The sequence below is a fragment of the Struthio camelus genome, chromosome 32, assembly GCF_040807025.1.
Source record: "Struthio camelus isolate bStrCam1 chromosome 32, bStrCam1.hap1, whole genome shotgun sequence".
In the NCBI taxonomy this organism is placed as follows: Eukaryota; Metazoa; Chordata; class Aves; order Struthioniformes; family Struthionidae; genus Struthio; species Struthio camelus.
This window is the reverse complement of record NC_090973.1, coordinates 4,437,184-4,455,331: the sequence shown is the minus strand read 5'-3', so window position 1 is coordinate 4,455,331 and position 18,148 is coordinate 4,437,184. Positions and strand designations below refer to the sequence as shown.

At 58.1% G+C, this 18,148-nt stretch overlaps 2 long non-coding RNA genes across 3 annotated transcripts in view; one reads left to right on the top strand and one right to left on the bottom strand.

Annotated features, from left to right (window-relative positions):
• LOC138063480 (uncharacterized) overlaps window positions 1-9,885 on the top strand; it is a 91,135-nt gene extending 81,250 nt beyond the window's left edge. The window contains exon 4 of the long non-coding RNA XR_011137054.1: window positions 9,827-9,885. This is a non-coding gene — a long non-coding RNA (uncharacterized lncRNA). The remainder of the gene's footprint in view (window positions 1-9,826) is intronic.
• A 1,238-nt stretch (window positions 9,886-11,123) lies between these two features.
• LOC138063495 (uncharacterized) lies at window positions 11,124-12,023 on the bottom strand. Of its 2 annotated transcripts, none has more exons than XR_011137074.1 (3): window positions 11,837-12,023; window positions 11,498-11,561; window positions 11,124-11,226 (listed from the first exon to the last, which is right to left on the bottom strand). It is a non-coding gene; the product is annotated as an uncharacterized lncRNA (long non-coding RNA). The 2 variants fall into 2 exon arrangements; XR_011137073.1 differs by having other exon boundaries at window positions 11,871-12,023.
• Window positions 12,024-18,148: the final 6,125 nt, after the last annotated feature.

The window sequence follows — 18,148 nt, the reverse complement described above, 5'->3', positions numbered from 1 at the left end:
AGCAGCAAGCGCCTGTCCCAAAGGTCCATGTCCTGTGTGGGGCTGGTCGTGTGGCGGCAGCGGTGCTGAGGATGCAGCAGCCCCTTGCCCTCGCTCTGCTGCTGATGCTCGGTGACAATGTGCCCTTGGTGCCTTGGCAGGTGGTGCAGAAGCAAGCTGGGAGCCTGGCGAGGGAGAAACCGCGGAGGCTGCTGAGAAAGCAGCGCCTGGGAAGGCCTTGTGCTGTGGAGCTAGCAGAGGTGGTGAGGGCTGGGGCCAGGGCAGGGCAGAGTGTGGTGGCAGCTGTGTGCCACTGCTGCGGCAGGAGGTGGGAGCAGGGCCCCTTTGCTGTGGATCGGAAGGAGAGGTGGCCAAGCTGGGTGCAGAGGGTGCCAGCACATTGGCAGCATGCTGGGGCTTGGAGCCAGTGTGTGCAGGGACATGTAGAAGGCCGTTTGGGGGTGCTGGAGGCCCAGAAGGCTGAGCGGTGGCCACAGCACCTTGAGGGCTGTGCCGCGGCAGTGGGAGGGTCTGGGAGAGGCAAGGATGGGGCAGTGGCTGTTGGGAGTTTGCCAGGAAGGCTGGTGTGCAGTGCTGGTGGTGGGGGTGCGGGAGGTCTTTGAGGAAGGAGCCTTTGAGTAGGTGTAGGGCAAACGTGGGCTGAGGCTGGTGAAGACGTTGCTAGTGTTGTTGTGGAGGGAAGAGGCTGGGAGGTGAGAGCGGGGCTGCCTTGAGCGCAGCACCTCCGATGGCCCCTTTGTGCCTGGAAGTGCTTGATGGCCAGGAGGGGTGTTGCCTGGAGGAGTAGGGGCGGGGGGCTGCTAAGGGCACTGGGGCGGGTCGTTGTGCGGTGGGCAAGCAGGCGGTGCTGGAAGTGGTGGTGGGTGGCAGGCAGCAGGAGGAGGGAGCGGCAGTGTCGGTGGTGGCATGGGTGCCGTGGTGGGAGGAGGGAGGAGGGAGAGAGGCTGGTGTATGGGTGTGTGGGGAAAGGAGGGCGAGTGGGTTGTGGGGAGGTGGGCCCGATGGGTGGGCCAGGGGCGGCAGCGGCAGTGGCAGTGGCGGCGACAGCTCTGTGCCACGTGCCAGGCCGCTCCTGCCCTCGGCACCGCGGGGAAGACAGTCTTTGCCGTGGGAAGGTGCAGGGCAAAAGCTGCCAAGTTGGTGTGGAGCGAAGGGAAGAGAGAGAGGCTGTAGTTGGTGTGGGAGCAGAGGGGTGGGCTGGCTGTGGTGTGTGCTCCCTTGTGGGCCCTTGGAAAGGGAGTGAGGCGAGGTGGGAGGCTGCTGAGCAGAGGGGCGCTGTTGCTGCTTGGCACCATGTGGGCCAGGAGTAGGGCTGGCGTGCTGCGTTGCGCTGCAAAGGCCTCCTTTGCTTTGTCAGGCTGTGGAGAGGGCCAGCACAGCTGCCTCGGAGCCCGGGAGAGAGCAGGAGGCGGCGAGCAGCAGCGGCGGCATCGGTGCTCAGGTATGAGCTAAGCAGGGAGCTGAGGCGAGAGAGGTTGTGAGGAAGGGCTTTGTCGGGGCTCTGGTGGTGGGCAGAGGTGGTGGTCTGCTGGGGGAACACAGTGTCAGGTTGGAGCTGCTGCCCCCAAAAATGCTCATCAGAGCAGCCCTGGCGTGAGCAGAGAAGGAGCCCATGTTTGCTTCTCTCCGGGCCCCACCAAGCAGACCCATCCTTCCGTCGCTTGCCCACTGGCACCCCGAGACGGCAGCTTGGCCGCAGGCTTGGGGCAGGCGCGTGGTGCATGCAGGCCTTGGGCAAAGGAGCAGCTGCTTTTGCAGCTGGGGCCTGGCCGTGCAGCTGGGGCCCCCATTAGGCTCCGGGAAAAGGTGGCGCAAAGGCCGTGCGCCAGCGTGGTCTTCAGCCCCGCGTGCCAGGCAGCTGAGCTCTGAAGGCGGGGAGCCCTACAGCCAAAGCGCCTGTTGTGCTCGTAAGGCTTTAGAGGCAGGCTACTTGGGAGCAGGCAGGCGGCAGAGGCCTGAGGCGAGGGCCAAGCAGGGAGGTGGGTGGGAGCCCTTTGTGGTAGGACTCAGCTGGAAGGAGCCGGGGCTCTTGGGCTCTTTGCTTGGGATTGCTGCCTGAAGGATTACGGTGCCTTTGCATGGGCTAGGCATGTTGTGCGTGGGAGCTGCCTGCCAGTCTCCCAAAGGACTGAGGAAGGCTCCTTCTGAGTGCCTGTACCACCAATGTCTTCTGTTGTAGAACCTGGAGAGCACGCCAGCCGGGATGGCAGCCTCTGCACCCAGCAGCAACAACGTAAGCACCACTCCGAGCCCCCCACATGCTCACCCAGGTGCTGCCAGCTCGGCCAGGTTGCGCAGCTGGGTTTCTTGGTGCAGGCTTTCTAGGCCACGTTAGAAAAAAGGCCTGTTGAAAAGAGGGTGAAAAGTGCAGGCTGTGCAGCTGGTGTGGCTGTGAGAGGGCGGGCAGGAGGCAATGCTAGAGGCCGCGGTGGGCGAGTACTGCATGGGTGTGGGGAAGGGCTGTGTTTGGGGGTGATGTGGCGAGGCCGTTGGTGCTGTGGGGTGTGAGGCGTTTGGAGGGTGAGGCTGGGCGGGTGGAGGTGGGAGCAGGGCCGTGTTGTGGTGGGTGGCGGCAAGTGGGCGAGGAGGAGTTGGTGGTGGGCGGGTGGGAGTGTTGGAGCGGGTAGGGGAAGAGGAGGTTTTCTGTCAGGTGGTGGCAAAGGGTGTGTGTGTGGGGAGAGGTGGGCATGGTGGTGAGCGTAGGAGGGCGGCTGTGTTGGGTGGCCGTGGTGGAACCCCGTTGGCCCGAGCAGCATGAGGTGTAGGCAGGTAGGGAGGGGCCCCGCATGCAGCCTGATCAGCAAGTGCGCGTGGCGAAGGTGCGTCCGCTGTGCGGGGCTTGTGCCGAGGCCACAGTGGTGCTGGGGATGTAGCAGCAGGTTGCCGTCCCTGCGTGGGTGATGCTCGGTGACAATGTGGCCTTGGTGGCTTTGCAGGTGGCCGCCAGAGCAGCTGTGAGCACGGCCAGGGAGAAACCGCGGCGGTTCCTGAGGGCGCAGCGGCGGGGAAAGCCTCCTGGCGCGGAGCCACCAGAGCTGGTGAGGGCTGGGGCCAGGGCAGGGCAGTGTGGTGGCAGCTGTGTGCCAGTGCTGTGTCAGGAAATGGCCCTGGGGGCCCTTTGGTGGTGGCTCTGAAGGAGGGGCGCCCAAGGCAGGCCCAGTGGGTGCCCCCACAGCAGCAGGCTGATGGGGCTTGGGGCTAGTGTCCAAAGTGCTATTGTGAAGCACATGTAGGCGTTTTGGAGGCACAAAAGGCTCTGCGGTGGCCACAGCACCTTGGCGGCTGGCCCTGCGGCAGTGGGAGGGTTGGGGCAAGGATGGGGCAGAGGCTGTTGGGAGTTTGCCAGGAAGGCTGGTGTGCAGTGCTGGTGGTGGGGGTGCGGGAGGTCTTTGAGGAAGGAGCTTCTGAGCACGCGTAGGGCAAATGTGGGCTGAGATGGCCTCAAGACCTTATAGTGCATTTGTGGAGGGAAGAGGCTGGGAGGTGAGAGCGGGGCTGCCTTGAGCGCAGCACCTCCGATGGCCCCTTTGTGCCTGGAAGTGCTTGATGGCCAGGAGGGGTGTTGCCTGGAGGAGTAGGGGCGGGGGGCTGCTAAGGGCACTGGGGCGGGTTGTTGTGTGGTGGGCAAGCAGGCGGTGCTGGAAGTGGTGGTGGGTGGCAGGCAGCAGGAGGAGGGAGCGGCAGTGTCGGTGGGGGCATGGGTGCCGTGGTGGGAGGAGGGAGGAGGGAGCGAGGCAGGTGTGTGGGTGTGTGGGGAGAGGAGGGCGAGTGGGTTGTGGGGAGGTGGGCCCGATGGGTGGGCCAGGGGCGGCAGCGGCAGTGGCAGTGGCGGCGACAGCTCTGTGCCACGTGCCAGGCCGCTCCTGCCCTCGGCACCGCGGGGAAGACACTGCTTGTCGTGGGAAGGTGCAGGGCAAAAGCTGCCAAGTTGGTGTGGAGGGAAGGGAAGAGAGAGAGGCTGTAGTTGGCGTGGGAGCAGAGAGGTGGGCTGGCTGTGGTGCGGGCTCACTTGTGGGCCCTTGCAAAGGGAGTGAGGTGAGGTGGGAGGCTGCTGAGCAGAGGGGCGCTGTTGCTGCTTGGCAGCACGTTGGCCAGGAGTAGGGCGGGCGTGCTGTGTTGCGCTGCAAAGGCCTCCTTTGCTTTGTCAGGCTGTGGAGAGGGCCAGCACAGCTGCCTCGGACCCCGCAAAAGAGCAGGAGGCGGCGAGCAGCAGCGGCGGCATGGGTGCTCAGGTATCAGCTAAGCAGGGAGCTGAGGCGAGAGAGGTTGTGAGGAAGGGCTTTGTCGGGGCTCTGGTGGTGGGCAGAGGTGGTGGTCTGCTGGGGGAACACAGTGTCAGGTTGGAGCTGCTGCCCCCAAAAATGCTCATCAGAGCAGCCCTGGCGTGAGCAGAGAAGGAGCCCATGTTTGCTTCTCTCCGGGCCCCACCAAGCAGACCCATCCTTCCATCGCTTGCCCACTGGCTCCCCTAGACGGCAGCTTGGCCGCAGGCTTGGGGCAGGCGCGTGGTGCATGCAGGCCTTGGGCAAAGGAGCAGCTGCTTTTGCAGCTGAGGCCCCCATTAGGCTCCGGGAAAAGGTGGCGCAAAGGCCGTGCGCCAGCGTGGTCTTCAGCCCCGCGTGCCAGGCAGCTGAGCTCTGAAGGCGGGGAGCCCCACAGCCAAGGCGCCTGTTGTGCTCGTAAGGCTTTAGAGGCAAGCTACTTGGGAGCAGGCAGGCGGCAGAGGCCTGAGGCGAGGGCCAAGCAGGGAGGTGGGTGGGAGCCCTTTGTGGTAGGACTCAGCTGGAAGGAGCCGGGGCTCTTGGGCTCTTTGCTTGGGATTGCTGCCTGAAGGATTATGGTGCCTTTGCATGGGCTAGGCATGTTGTGCGTGGGAGCTGCCTGCCAGTCTCCCAAAGGACTGAGGAAGGCTCCTTCTGAGTGCCTGTACCACCAATGTCTTCTGTTGTAGAACCTGGAGAGCACGCCAGCCGGGATGGCAGCCTCTGCACCCAGCAGCAACAACGTAAGCACCACTCCGAGCCCCCCACATGCTCACCCAGGTGCTGCCAGCTCGGCCAGGTTGCGCAGCTGGGTTTCTTGGTGCAGGCTTTCTAGGCCACGTTAGAAAAAAGGCCTGTTGAAAAGAGGGTGAAAAGTGCAGGCTGTGCAGCTGGTGTGGCTGTGAGAGGGCGGGCAGGAGGCAATGCTAGAGGCGGCGGTGGGCGAGTACTGCATGGGTGTGGGGAAGGGCTGTGTTTGGGGGTGATGTGGCGAGGCCGTTGGTGCTGCGGGGTGTGAGGCGTTTGGAGGGTGAGGCTGGGCGGGTGGAGGTGGGAGCAGGGCCGTGTTGTGGTGGGTGGCGGCAAGTGGGCGAGGAGGAGTTGGTGGTGGGCGGGTGGGAGTGTTGGAGCGGGTAGGGGAAGAGGAGGTTTTCTGTCAGGTGGTGGCAAAGGGGGTGTGTGTGGGGAGAGGTGGGCATGGTGGTGAGCGTAGGAGGGCGGCTGTGTTGGGTGGCCATGGTGGAACCCCGTTGGCCCGAGCAGCATGAGGTGTAGGCAGGTAGGGAGGGGCCCCGCATGCAGCCTGATCAGCAAGTGCGCGTGGCGAAGGTGCGTCCGCTGTGCGGGGCTTGTGCCGAGGCCACAGTGGTGCTGGGGATGTAGCAGCAGGTTGCCGTCCCTGCGTGGGTGATGCTCGGTGACAATGTGGCCTTGGTGGCTTTGCAGGTGGCCGCCAGAGCAGCTGTGAGCACGGCCAGAGAGAAACCGCGGCGGTTCCTGAGGGCGCAGCGGCGGGGAAAGCCTCCTGGCGCGGAGCCACCAGAGCTGGTGAGGGCTGGGGCCAGGGCAGGGCAGTGTGGTGGCAGCTGTGTGCCAGTGCTGTGTCAGGAAATGGCCCGGGGGCCCCTTTGGTGGTGGCTCTGAAGGAGGGGCGCCCAAGGCAGGCCCAGTGGGTGCCCCCACAGCAGCAGGCTGATGGGGCTTGGGGCTAGTGTCCAAAGTGCTATTGTGAAGCACATGTAGGGGTTTTGGAGGCACAAAAGGCTCTGCGGTGGCCACAGCACCTTGGCGGCTGGCCCTGCGGCAGTGGGAGGGTTGGGGCAAGGATGGGGCAGAGGCTGTTGGGAGTTTGCCAGGAAGGCTGGTGTGCAGTGCTGGTGGTGGGGGTGCGGGAGGTCTTTGAGGAAGGAGCTTCTGAGCACGCGTAGGGCAAATGTGGGCTGAGATGGCCTCAAGACCTTATAGTGCATTTGTGGAGGGAAGAGGCTGGGAGGTGAGAGCGGGGCTGCCTTGAGCGCAGCACCTCCGATGGCCCCTTTGTGCCTGGAAGTGCTTGATGGCCAGGAGGGGTGTTGCCTGGAGGAGTAGGGGCGGGGGGCTGCTAAGGGCACTGGGGCGGGTTGTTGTGTGGTGGGCAAGCAGGCGGTGCTGGAAGTGGTGGTGGGTGGCAGGCAGCAGGAGGAGGGAGCGGCAGTGTCGGTGGGGGCATGGGTGCCGTGGTGGGAGGAGGGAGGAGGGAGCGAGGCAGGTGTGTGGGTGTGTGGGGAGAGGAGGGCGAGTGGGTTGTGGGGAGGTGGGCCCGATGGGTGGGCCAGGGGTGGCAGTGATGGTGCCAGGAACAGTTTCCTGGCACCTGCGAGGGCGCTCGGCACCGCGGGGAAGGCACTGCTTGTGGTGGGAAGGTGCAGGGCAAAAGCTGCCAAGTTGGTGTGGAGCGAAGGGAAGAGAGAGAGGCTGTAGTTGGCGTGGGAGCAGAGGTGGGCTGGCTGTGGTGCGGGCTCCCTTGTGGGCCCTTGGAAAGGGAGTGAGGCGAGGTGGGAGGCTGCTGTGCAGAGGGGCGCTGTTGCTGCTTGGCAGCACGTTGGCCAGGAGTAGGGCTGGCGTGCTGCGTTGCGCTGCAAAGGCCTCCTTTGCTTTGTCAGGCTGTGGAGAGGGCCAGCACAGCTGCCTCGGACCCGCCGAGAGAGCAGGAGGCGGCGAGCAGCAGCGGCGTCCTCGGTGCTCAGGTATGAGCTAAGGAGCGAGCTGAGGCGCGAGAGGTTGTGAGGAAGGGCTTTGTTGGGGCTCTGGTGGTGGGCAGAGGTGGTGGTCTGCTGGGGGAGGGCGGTGTGAAGTTGAGCTGCTGCCCCCAAAAATGCTCCTGAGCAGAGCAGCCCTGGCGTGGGCAGAGAAGAAGCCCATGTTTGCTTCTCTCCCGGCTCCACCAAGCAGACCCATGATTCCCCTGCTTGGCCACTGGCTCCCCGAGACGGCAGCTTGGCCACAGGCTTGGGGCAGGCATGTGGTGCATGCAGGCCTTCCTGAAAGGAGCAGCTGCCTTTGCAGCTGGGGCCTGGCCATGCAGCTGGGCCCCCATTAGGCCCTCTGGGGAAAGGTGGCGCAAAGGCTGTGCGCCAGCATGGTCTTCAGCCCCGCGTGCTGCCAGCCAGCTGCCCTGTGATGCAGGGAGCCCCTCAGGCAAGGCATCTGTTGTGCTCGTAAGGCTTTGCAGGGGGGCTACTTGGGAGCAGGCAGGCGGCAGAGGCCCGAGGCAAGGGCCAAGCAGGGCGGTGGGTGGGAGCCCTTTGTGGTGGGAGTCAGGGCAAAGGGGTCGGGGCTCTTGGGCTCTTGGCTTGTGACTCTTGCCTGAAGGATTTGCATGCCTTGAGGTGGGCTAGGCATGTTGTGAGTGGCAGCTGCATGCCAAAGGGCTGAAGAAAGCTCCTTCTGAGTGCCTGTGCCACCAATTTCTTCCGTTGTAGAGCCTGGAAAGCGTCCCACTTCCAGTCCCGGTCTCTGCACCCAGCAGCAAGGACGTAAGTGCCACTCCTAACCCGCACATGCTCACCCGGGTGCTGCTCTGTGTGCATGCGTAGCTTGTCCAGGTTGTGGCCATGGGTTCCTCGGTGCAGGTTTTCCAGGCACACAGGAAAAACGGGCAGGCCTGTTTAAAAGGCATGCAGCCTGAGCAGCAAGCGCCCGTCCCGAAGGTGTGGCACTTCCTGTGTGGGGCTTGTCGTGTGCCCACAGTGGTGCTGAGGATGCAGCAGCCCCTTGCCCTCGCTCTGCTGCTGATGCTCGGTGACAATGTGCCCTTGGTGGCTTTGCAGGTGGCGCAGAAGCAAGCTGCGAGCATGGACAGGGAGAAAGCGCGGAGGGTCCTGAAAAAGCAGTGCCCAGGAAGGTCTTCTGCCCAGGAGAGAGCAGAGCTGGTGAGGGCTGGGGCCAGGGTGGCAGAGTGTGGTGGCAGCTGCGTGCCACTGCTGTGGCAGGAAGTGGGAGCAGGGCCCCTTTGCTGTGGATCGGTAGGAGAGGTGGCCAAGCTGGGTGCAAAGGGTGCCAGCACATTGGCAGCGTGCTGGGGCTCGGAGCCAGTGTGTGCAGGGACATGTAGAAGTCTATGTTGGGGTGTTGGAGGCCCAGAAGGCTCTTCAGTGGCTACAGCACCTTGACAGCTGAGTATGCGGCATGTTCTACTGCATGCCTGCAGTTCTGGAAGCAACCATGGTGTGGGCAGAGGAGGAGACCATCTTTGCTTCTCTCACAGCCCCACCAACCAGACCCATCCTTCCTCCACTTCCCCACAGCCTCACTGAGACGCCCCCTTCACCTCAGGCTTGGGGCAGGCGTGTGGTGCATGCCGCCCTTCCCAAAAGGAGCGCCTGCCTTTTCAGCTGGGGCCCCATGACACTCTGGGAAAAGGCTGGGCCACAAAGACTGTGCGCCAGCGTGGTCTTCAGCCAGCCAGCTCACATCTGAGGTGGGGAACCCCACAGCCAAGGCATCTGTTGCCCTTGTAGGGTTTTGCAGCCTCCCTCCTTTGGGCTCCCTTTGGGGCAATGGGCTACTGCCCTGAAAAAAAAAGGAGAAAACTGAGAGGTCACTACCTGACCAAGGAAGCCAAGAAGGTGAGAGCCTGCATATTGCAGCCATCAAGTGTACACAGGGCTGTGAGAGCTTCCCAGACACTCCTGTCCCTTTCCCAAGCCCTGTCAATCCCCTACACTGCTCACAGGACAGGGATGGACCAGGGTTGGCAGTTACCGGCAACACAGGTCCCCTGGTAAGCAAGCACTGTGAGGCAGGGACTAGCCCCTATGCAGCCTGCAGTGAGACAGGCCCAGCACTGACATACTCCAGGTTGCTCCTTCTCCCAAGGGCCGTGTCACATAGAAGCCTGGCTGTGCTCCCCCAGCCCCTGGCACCAAGGCTGTGCTGCTGCCTGCGTGGTGGCAGTGGGCCTCAGAGGGACATGGGGGGATCGCGCTAGGCTCCTTCCCCAGTGCTGAGCCCAGCACTTGTGACGCACCTGGCGCTGATTTGTTTCTGCTGTAATTGTGAATACACTTCATGTACCTGCTTCCCAGCTAGCCTAAACACAGTCTTTGTTCCAAAGCTACATTGCAACAGGAAAATATTACAACTCAGTTTACTATTTTTCAGATCAGGTGACAGCAATCTGCTCAGGTTGGGAGTCTATCTCCTGAATGCATCTACTTTGTGCAGATCACTTAACCTTATCTTTCTTGGACTGAAGACACACATTCAGACAAATGCGTGCATGCATGTTTCAATGCATCTTTTCTATCATGATATGAAAGATTAAAAAGAGCTGGCTGGGGATGGGATTACCACTGGCAACCTGAGCATCTTGATTAGAAGAGGCAGGGCTGTGTAAAAGACAGAAAACCCTTTGCTAGGGTTTGTCAGGGTGCTGGGTTTTGGTAAGAGATACACAGTGACCAGGCTGCTGCAGAACGTTCTTACTACAGTGAGGTGGAAGGAGATGGCTGAGAAAGTCTTTCTGTGGCAGAAGGGGTTCCCAATCTCATGAATAGGATACTAACACATCCTATCCCTGGCAGGATTGAAAGGACAGGAATGCTGCTCTGCAGTCACCAGCACAAAAACGTGGATATTCCCAAGGAGAATCATCATACAGACAACTAGAACCAGCAGGAAGAGGAAGGCCTGAAATTCTGGGACATCAGTGCACCCTGGAAGGCTACATTTCATAACAGACGTCCCACTGTCCCACACATATTACGTGGGATAGCACTAGATCGCCACTGGAAAAGGACATTCATGAAGTTCATTTGAAACACATTAGCATAACTTTGTTAGGCTTAAACATGAGAAACAAATGAAACCAGATTACATCACGTGCTCATTAAAAACTTTGTACTTAACAACACTCTTAAGTTCTCCTACTAGCCACCCTGCAGATTAGAGGCAATGACAAGCTCACTGTGGTTCCCACAATCTTACAAGCTCCCAGGGGAAAGTCACACAGTGTGAAGTGAAATCACAGGAATAAAGTGTCTTGGAGGTTTAACGGGGCTTGCTGAGGGCTGTTAGAGATGGAGCTGGTGCCGGAAATCCATGTCCCTCCCCAGGCACTGATTAGACCAAAGCATCACAGGCATCGCTTGCAGGAAGACAAAGGAAAGGGACAAATGGCTCTGCCCTCAAGTAGCACTTTTGATGTGCGGCCGCTCTTCCATTTTTGACACACACAGACACACAGAGTTTCAATGGTCTGCTTCAGTGCAGTCGACACATCCCTGCTGCCCCAGCCCTGCGTAACTCTCCCCACGTCATCCTCCATCCTCAAGCACTGCCTCGCAGTGCTGACATACAATCTCTGCAACCTCAACTTTCCTGATATTCCTCAGGCCTAGCCTGCAGCACCCCTGAAACCTGACCCCATTTGTTGGGGCTCAACGTCTTCACCAGGAACCCCATGCTCTCCTAAAACTGATCCCCAGCCCCCAAGTCCCACTGTTGCCTCTTCAGCATAAATCACAAGCCACACTACACAACTCCTGCTCCCCTTATCCCTGAACTTCCACTCACCACTGCTGCAACAGCTAGATAACAGGTTGGACATCCTAGGAAATGTAAAATGGCACTCGATAGCTGCTGAAGCAATGGAAGGCTGGTCTCTGGAATTACTCCCCACTCCTCTGAACTGAGTACATTTCCAGGTGAGATTACTACCCAGCTCACGGGGAGGTACCTCCGCACCAGCACCCACAGTTAGGTGTCCAGCTCTCTGCACTGAATCTCCTCCTAGGCATCTTCCTCAGGATGAATTGCATCCCACTGGAAAACCAACTTATTCTCTTCAGGGATGGCAAGGGCACTCCAACCTGTGGCTCTCTGCACTTCAAACACCTCAGTTTAGCCAAGGCAGAGCCTCTTCCTGGGGTCTTCATTTTTCCAAGGACACAGAACACCTTTTCTGCCCAAAACCTCCACCTCCCTGCCAAAAAAAAAGAAGAAGAAAAAAAGAAAAAAAGAAACAAGATGTGAGAGCAGGAGAAAATGCTTTGCTGTGAGGGCTTCAGATTCTGCCACAGACACATGAACTTCCTCCCACAGAGCCACCTCCCCAGCTAGCAGGCAAGGGCAGGGACACGGTGGAGTAAGGAAATGTAGCTTGTGAGCTGTATGGTAGGAGCTGAGAGAAGGGGTCAGATACCCGTGTCCTGTTTAATAGACTCAGTCACAAAACCATCAAGGAGACATTTTACCCTGAAGAACTTCAAAACATGAGCCCTGAAGACAGCAGAATCTACAAAATTGAGAAGATCATTCCTGTAAAGGAAGAAAGAAACAGCTGCTGGTAAAGTGGCACAGCTGGTCCAGTAATTTATCAGTTACATTGAAGCCTTCCAAGTCTGCATGTCTAGTTTTTGGGCTTGGAGCTGGGGGAAATAAAAGGAGAGAGGACAGTGTTTTTTACATCATACTGCCCAGCAATGACAGCCCCACGATTTGCCACCAAACACAACTCAGACTTTGTCGTAGAGCAGGTGAGGCCCCCGGAGCACTCAGGCGAGGGAGACCTGGGGCTGGCAGAAGTACAATACCTGCACAGCTGGAAAAACATCAAAGGGAAACTACCTTTGAAACTGCACTGCTGGGTATGACATGGCACTATCCTTCGCAGAGAGGCTGTTCACCACTCCTCTCCAGCTTGATGGAAAGTAGGAACAATCTTCTTAGCTCCCACAGCAAAGCTCCAACCATTGACTTCCCAGCCATAGTCCTGGCCTACAATGCTACGATTAAGAAAACAAAGCTTAAAACAGACAACAATCTTCAAAGCTTGTGTACAGCCAGGGGCCTAGTGCAGGGGAATTAGCTGCCTGATTCAGAGATTAGGTCTCAGCTCAGACCTCAGCTTAGATTAAGCTCACACCTAAGCTTTAGATGCTCTTGACAACTGAAATTAGGTGGAACATATTCACCTTTGTTAGCTCTGAATTCCTATTTCCTTCTTTCTGGGGGCATCAGGACCTTCATATCCCACACCCACCTACTTGATCCTTCCAGTCTTTTCGAAGGCAGCCACTTCTGGCTTTTTCCCCGAATGCCACACAACTGACGCGTGAGAGAACACTGAGTTACCTGCCAAGGCTTACACTGTGCAGCAGGCAGGAGCCAGAGGCAGGACCTGCCAGGCACTTTTGGAGTTGCAGTATTGTCCCTCAAGTGTCCCACACGAACAGAGAGCAGCGTGACTCTCCAATAAGTGCATGGAACTACAAGGAGATCACACTCCCTATGATGCACTGAGGAGGAGGACTAAACTGTCTCTCCTGTGTGGGCAACGTGCAGTATGTTAACCACACTTGGAACCAGAACAAGATGATGCCCAGGATGAGAGGGGAGCTGCTGCATTTCTGAGCAAGAACGGAACAATTTGGCCCAAGCTTTTGGCTTTGCAAAACTGAGTTCTTATCTATTTCTTTGCTCTATCCAAGCACTGCGTGAAGGGAAACTGGACAGAACTTGTCCTGAGTGCAAGCATGTTGAGCCCCATTTCTAGAGCTGGAATGGCAGCTCTGATGGGGAACGACAAACAGAAGTGATAACTGCAAAGAGCTAAAGAATGGAGGGGGTGCTATCAGTCTCCGACAATTGTATACACCTTGCAGAAAGGTGCAGAGTCTAAGCTGTTCTTCTGCACTTCCCCTGTGGTCAATGCAGAGAGCCTTCCTGAAGGAAATCTATTGCTTTCTGATTCACTTGTGCAGAGCACCTCTGATAAATCACCCTCTTCCTCATTTTCCCCAGTGGTCAAGGGGACCATGTCTTCATCTGGACGAAAGATGATGGTCCACAAAGGGACCGGATTCTTCTTTAGACTGTTTTCTGCTGCCCAGATGAAGTGGGATAAGTCATGCCTCCTCAATACTGCTTTTTCTTCATATATTCACAATGGCGTAGAAACAAAATAAATGACAGCACGAGACCTCTGTGAAAGTGCCATTTGTTGAAGAATGCTCCCCCTTCCCCTGGGAATAACACCTGGCATGAGAACATTCTTCACTCAACAGCATACAAGGAAGAGCGCTGGTATTTCTGGTTGAAAACAGTCAATCAGCTTTCCCTAAAAAGGAAATAAGAAACAACACAAGCTTACCCCTGCACTGGCTTGCTTCACTGGCTGGATCTGGTCACGAGCATTTTCTGCTGCTCTGTAATGCCTGAGAGAAGTAGAGAGAAAGACAGAAATGGGCGGTTTCCATGTTGTCACATTCAATTGTGAAGAAGCCACCTCCTGGTTAAGAAAGGCTTTTCGAAGAGCTGAATCTGGCTACCACCTCTGCTGCACACATGAACAAGGGAAAACATCCCGTCAGCTTGCAGCACCACTCTTCTGCAGCAGCAAGACTGGGAGAGCAGGGAGAGCTGGCGTCCTTCCCCACTTTCTTCCACCTACACATGGCAGAAGCCCTTTCCTTTCTCTGCATCAGTTTCACTAGCTGGAAGATGGGGAAGCCACCAGCTCCTCCTCCTTGGGCATCTATTGGGGAGGAATACTGAGAGTTAGGTGCTAACCTGCAAGGGAAAACATGAACATTTGCAACCATATCTGCATCCACGCAGAGCTAGCCCACTCAAACTAAACACCAGCACACTGAGCTGGCACCTTAAAGATGTTCACTTGCAGTTTAGAGGTTAGTCAGGAGACTGTCTCCATTTGGGAAGGAGTCCCCATTAAAGCAACACAGGCTCTGATGATCAAGAAAACACACAGACATTGAAGGTCTCCTCATATACATCCCTTTTCCTCCAAAAACTCATATCTTCATTGTCACCAAAGATCCACCTTTTCAAGGGGCAGACCTACAACCGACCCCCAAGGTATCCCACGCTCATTGTGCTTTAAAGCCATTCAATCCAGGATGGTAATAGAGACTCTGTACCCGATCAGATCCTTTCTCTGAGACCACTCTGGGCCCCAAGTTTCACCTCCCTTGATACCTGCACTGACAGATGGGAAAGTGATAAGAGAAAAACCACCAGTCGACTTTCAGGGACAATTAAATGCATGGGTCTGGCAGGCTGACCATATTCCTAAGACTGACTGGCTGGGTACGAAGTCTGAACTCGGGCAAACAGGCCCTTCAAACAGCATGTGAAAGTTTCTCAGAACGAAGCAAGCAACTGGCTAGAGTTTCAAGTCCAAGATTCCACACTTGCCCTCATTAGTCGTTTTCTTATGACATGTGCTGGTCGCAGGTCACAAGCAGAGCTTGTCGTTTTGCAACACAAAACAAGCTTTCCCCAAATTCCTGGACCTCCTCTAAAATAATTACAAAACTCCTATGTTGGCATAAGAATGTGACAGGCGTATTAAAAAAGGTACTTGTGACCTCTTATTTAAAGGAAAAAATGGAAAAAAACCCTCACTGGGACAACAGTAAGTTTATACACATGACATTTGAACAAACGGATGGATAGAGAAGAAAACACCCGGGAAACCCGGGCCCTGACCCGTGAGTCCCCTGACAACGCTCCCCCGCCAGGCCGCGCTCCCGGCCTGCTCCTCGGCCCGGCGAGGACAGCGCCCGCTCGGGGCCGCCCCTTCCCTTTCCCCCTCACACCCGCCGCAAGAACGGCAGCTCCCACACGAGGTGTCTCGCTCCACACACACTTCCCTCCGCCGAGGCCCTGCTCTGTCCCCAGCCCTCTGTCCCCGGCCCCGCACACGGCAGCTCCTCAGCCTCCAGCACCGGCAGCTGCAGCACCCCCAGCCCCGCCCCCCACACCGCAAGTGACGCCTCCAGCCCCAAAGTCCCGCCCACCCCGCACTCCCCCATTGGCTCCTGGGTGGTGGGGCGGGGCCTCCTGGGGTGGGGCTGGCCGGTGAGGCGGGGGTGGCAGTGCGCATGCGGGGGAGGCGGGGCGGGGCCTGAGGGGCGGGGCCGGGTCGGAGCATGCGCGCTGGCGTGGAGGCGGGGCGGAGGGGTGGGGGCGGGGCGGGGCGGGCGGTGTCCTGCTGCACCGCAGGACGGTGTGGGAATAAGGAGAATAGCCCTGAAAAGACAAAGTCCTCCTGGTGATGCCGGATGTGTGCGCAGGAAAGCTGCAGCCCCTACGCGAAGGCTGCAGTGAGGACACGCCTGCTGTGGCAGCGGGGGTGGTTCGGGGGAGCACCGCGTCTGTCCCCACAAGCTGCGTCCGGACTCTCCTCCCCTCCGCTCCTGCTCTGCTTTGAGTGTTGGAGCACGGCAGAGGGAAGGGACCAGCCCGTGGTGACCGCTGGCTGCCACCCTCGCAGGAAAGGGGTGTGAGATCACACCCTGACTGTGGCCAGGGGAGCTGAGCTCTGCTAATGGACATGGGACCCATGGTCTCACCCGTCTGTACCCACCCGAGCCTAACTCTGCCCCGAACACAGTGGGGGATCATTCATAGTTTTAAGGATTTTGTTTGTTTTCTTTTAGATTCCCCTGTCATCCCTGGGGAGGACTCTTGGTGACAGAGATCCTCAGCACTGCAACTGCACTTGGCAGTGATAAGCAGTGAAGAGCTGTGATTCCTGAGGGACAAAAGGATTCACTGTGTCTTTGGTGCAGAGGGAGGAGAGCTGGCCTGTCCATCCCTCTTCTTCCCAGCTGCCCTGTGCCTCCAAGGTGGAGGACACTTGCACTCATGCTACCCTAAAAAGAACCAACACTGCTGAGAGCAGAGGAATCTAGTCTTAAAGTGTAGATCTCCAAGCTCAGTAGCCCTTCCCAGAGCACCTGAGGGGGGTCTCAGCCCTCCCCTTCTAGCCAGGAGCACATCAGGCTCATTCCAGCTGCCCACATCCAGCTGCCCAGCAGCATTTTCGTGGCCTTAGCACCTAGATGGCTTCTCCATGGGGCACTGAGATGACACCCAGATGCAAGGGGAGAGCTGTGCCCTTCTGGAGGGCAGCTTGCAGCCCAGCCCAACACCCCAGGGAAATAGTCCAATGTCCTAAAGACAGGGTGTGCTGAAGAGAGAGTTGGCTCACTCCCAGCCTCCAAAATGCATTGCCCAGAGCCCCACAGTCTAGAGGGGGACTTGGGCACCTCCATGTCAAGGACATGTCTGCATGGCAGGACCCGCAGGGCTGGTGTCTGAACTGCATCTGAACCTCCCCCTACCCAGAGAGTCCAAGGGGAAGGGCAAGAGCAGCACGGACAGGTGGAAAAGACAGAGCAACACTATGATATTTGTGCCAAGGGAGGCAAGGACAGGGAGAGACAAGGGGCACAGAGGGGAAAGTGGTTTGGGAGGGACAGTGGTTTGCTGCCCCAGAGACTCAGGACTCATGGATTCATGGGTGCATTTGGAGCCCCACCTTGGGGCCAGGCAGGTCCTCCCCGAGACCCTGCCCTGAGGTGTGGGCACACACTGGGGTGAATGCCCCCACTGTGGGATGTATGCGCACACTTTGCAGTATGTGGTGGTGTGTGTGTAGTGTGATATGTGTGTGTGTGTGTGTGTGTGTGTGCGTGCACATTTTGGAGTATGTGTACACACTGAGGGGTGTGAGCACGCTGTGGTGTTTATGCAATATGCAAACTTGAGAGTATGTGTGCACGTTTTGGAGTATGCACACACTACAGAGTGTTTGCACTACGTGTGTGTGTGTGTGCACGCGCGCACTTTGGAATATGTGTGCATGCTGTGGGGAGTGTGTTTGCAAAACGTGTGTGCACTGTGTGTGTGCGCACACTGGGTTGCCTGTGCACTATAGGTTGTGTTAAAACCCCCAGCCCCAGAGGCTGGTCACGGACAACCTTCACCTTCAGCCCTACGAGGGGTGGGGAGGGCAGGTGTAATGATGGAGTGAAGCCAGCCCCAATCGCAAGGGTCTCTCACTGGGCCCCCAGCAAATGCGGTGCCTGGGGAGGTCGGGGCTGGGTCTGTGTGGTGCCTTCCCCTCTCAGTCCAGCCCCTTCTGGCCCCATCTCCTCCTGGGTGTTACCTTGCACGGCCATTAAAAGTACAATACTGGTATGTTTAGTTATTCAGAAATAAATATTTTTCTTTTTTTATCTACTTTATAATGGTGTTTATGTAGGAGGAGGCAAAAAGGCAAAACAGTGCTGCCTGAGCTTTTGGATCCAGCATATGCCCTGTTCATGGTGATTCTTGGCCCACTAACAGCGGTCCCACCTGTTGCTGCTAGCAGGTGCTGAGGGAAAGTGTGCAAGAAAAAAGGAGAGCAAGAGAATGATTGTTGTTCTTCCCCCTCCAGCAGACTTTCCCTGTTTCCAGCAGCTCGAGGCTATGGGACGTGGGCCTGGAAGCGTGTCCGTACCGTTGTGCTGAGGGGCTGGTGAAGCTCTTTGCTATCCATTTGTTTAACCTTCTGTGCAGCCTTGCACATGTTGCCCACCACAAAACCCTCACAGGAGCGGTGTGGGGTGTGTGAAGGAGCCCTGGAGGGCAGATGCCAGCGCTGGTCGCTGTGGGACTTTGCTCATAGCTTCCCTGCATGGTGAACGCTGTTAAGTGTTTCTTGACTGTGGTTTGACCTCTCCAGACAGGCACTGTACAACCACTTGACTTCTCCGTGAGGACTTTCCTCCTGCCCTGCTGTTTGCTTCCTTCAGTGGGGCGAGAGCCGGGGCAGGTGTCCAGGGGCCGGGGGGACGGGAGGGCCAGGAGCGCCCAGGCAGTGGGGTGCAAGTGGGGCTGATGGGCACCATCCTGCTGCTTGTCCCAACTGATGGGCACCATCCTGCTGCTCATCCCAGCAAATGGGCACCGTCCTGCAGCTCATCCCAGCAGATGGGCACCATCCTGTCGCTTGTCCCAACTGATGGGCACCATCCTGCTGCTCATCCCGGTGCAGAGGGGCCGGAGAGGAGTTGCCCCCAGCTCGGCCCGGGGCCGCGTGCAGCAATGGC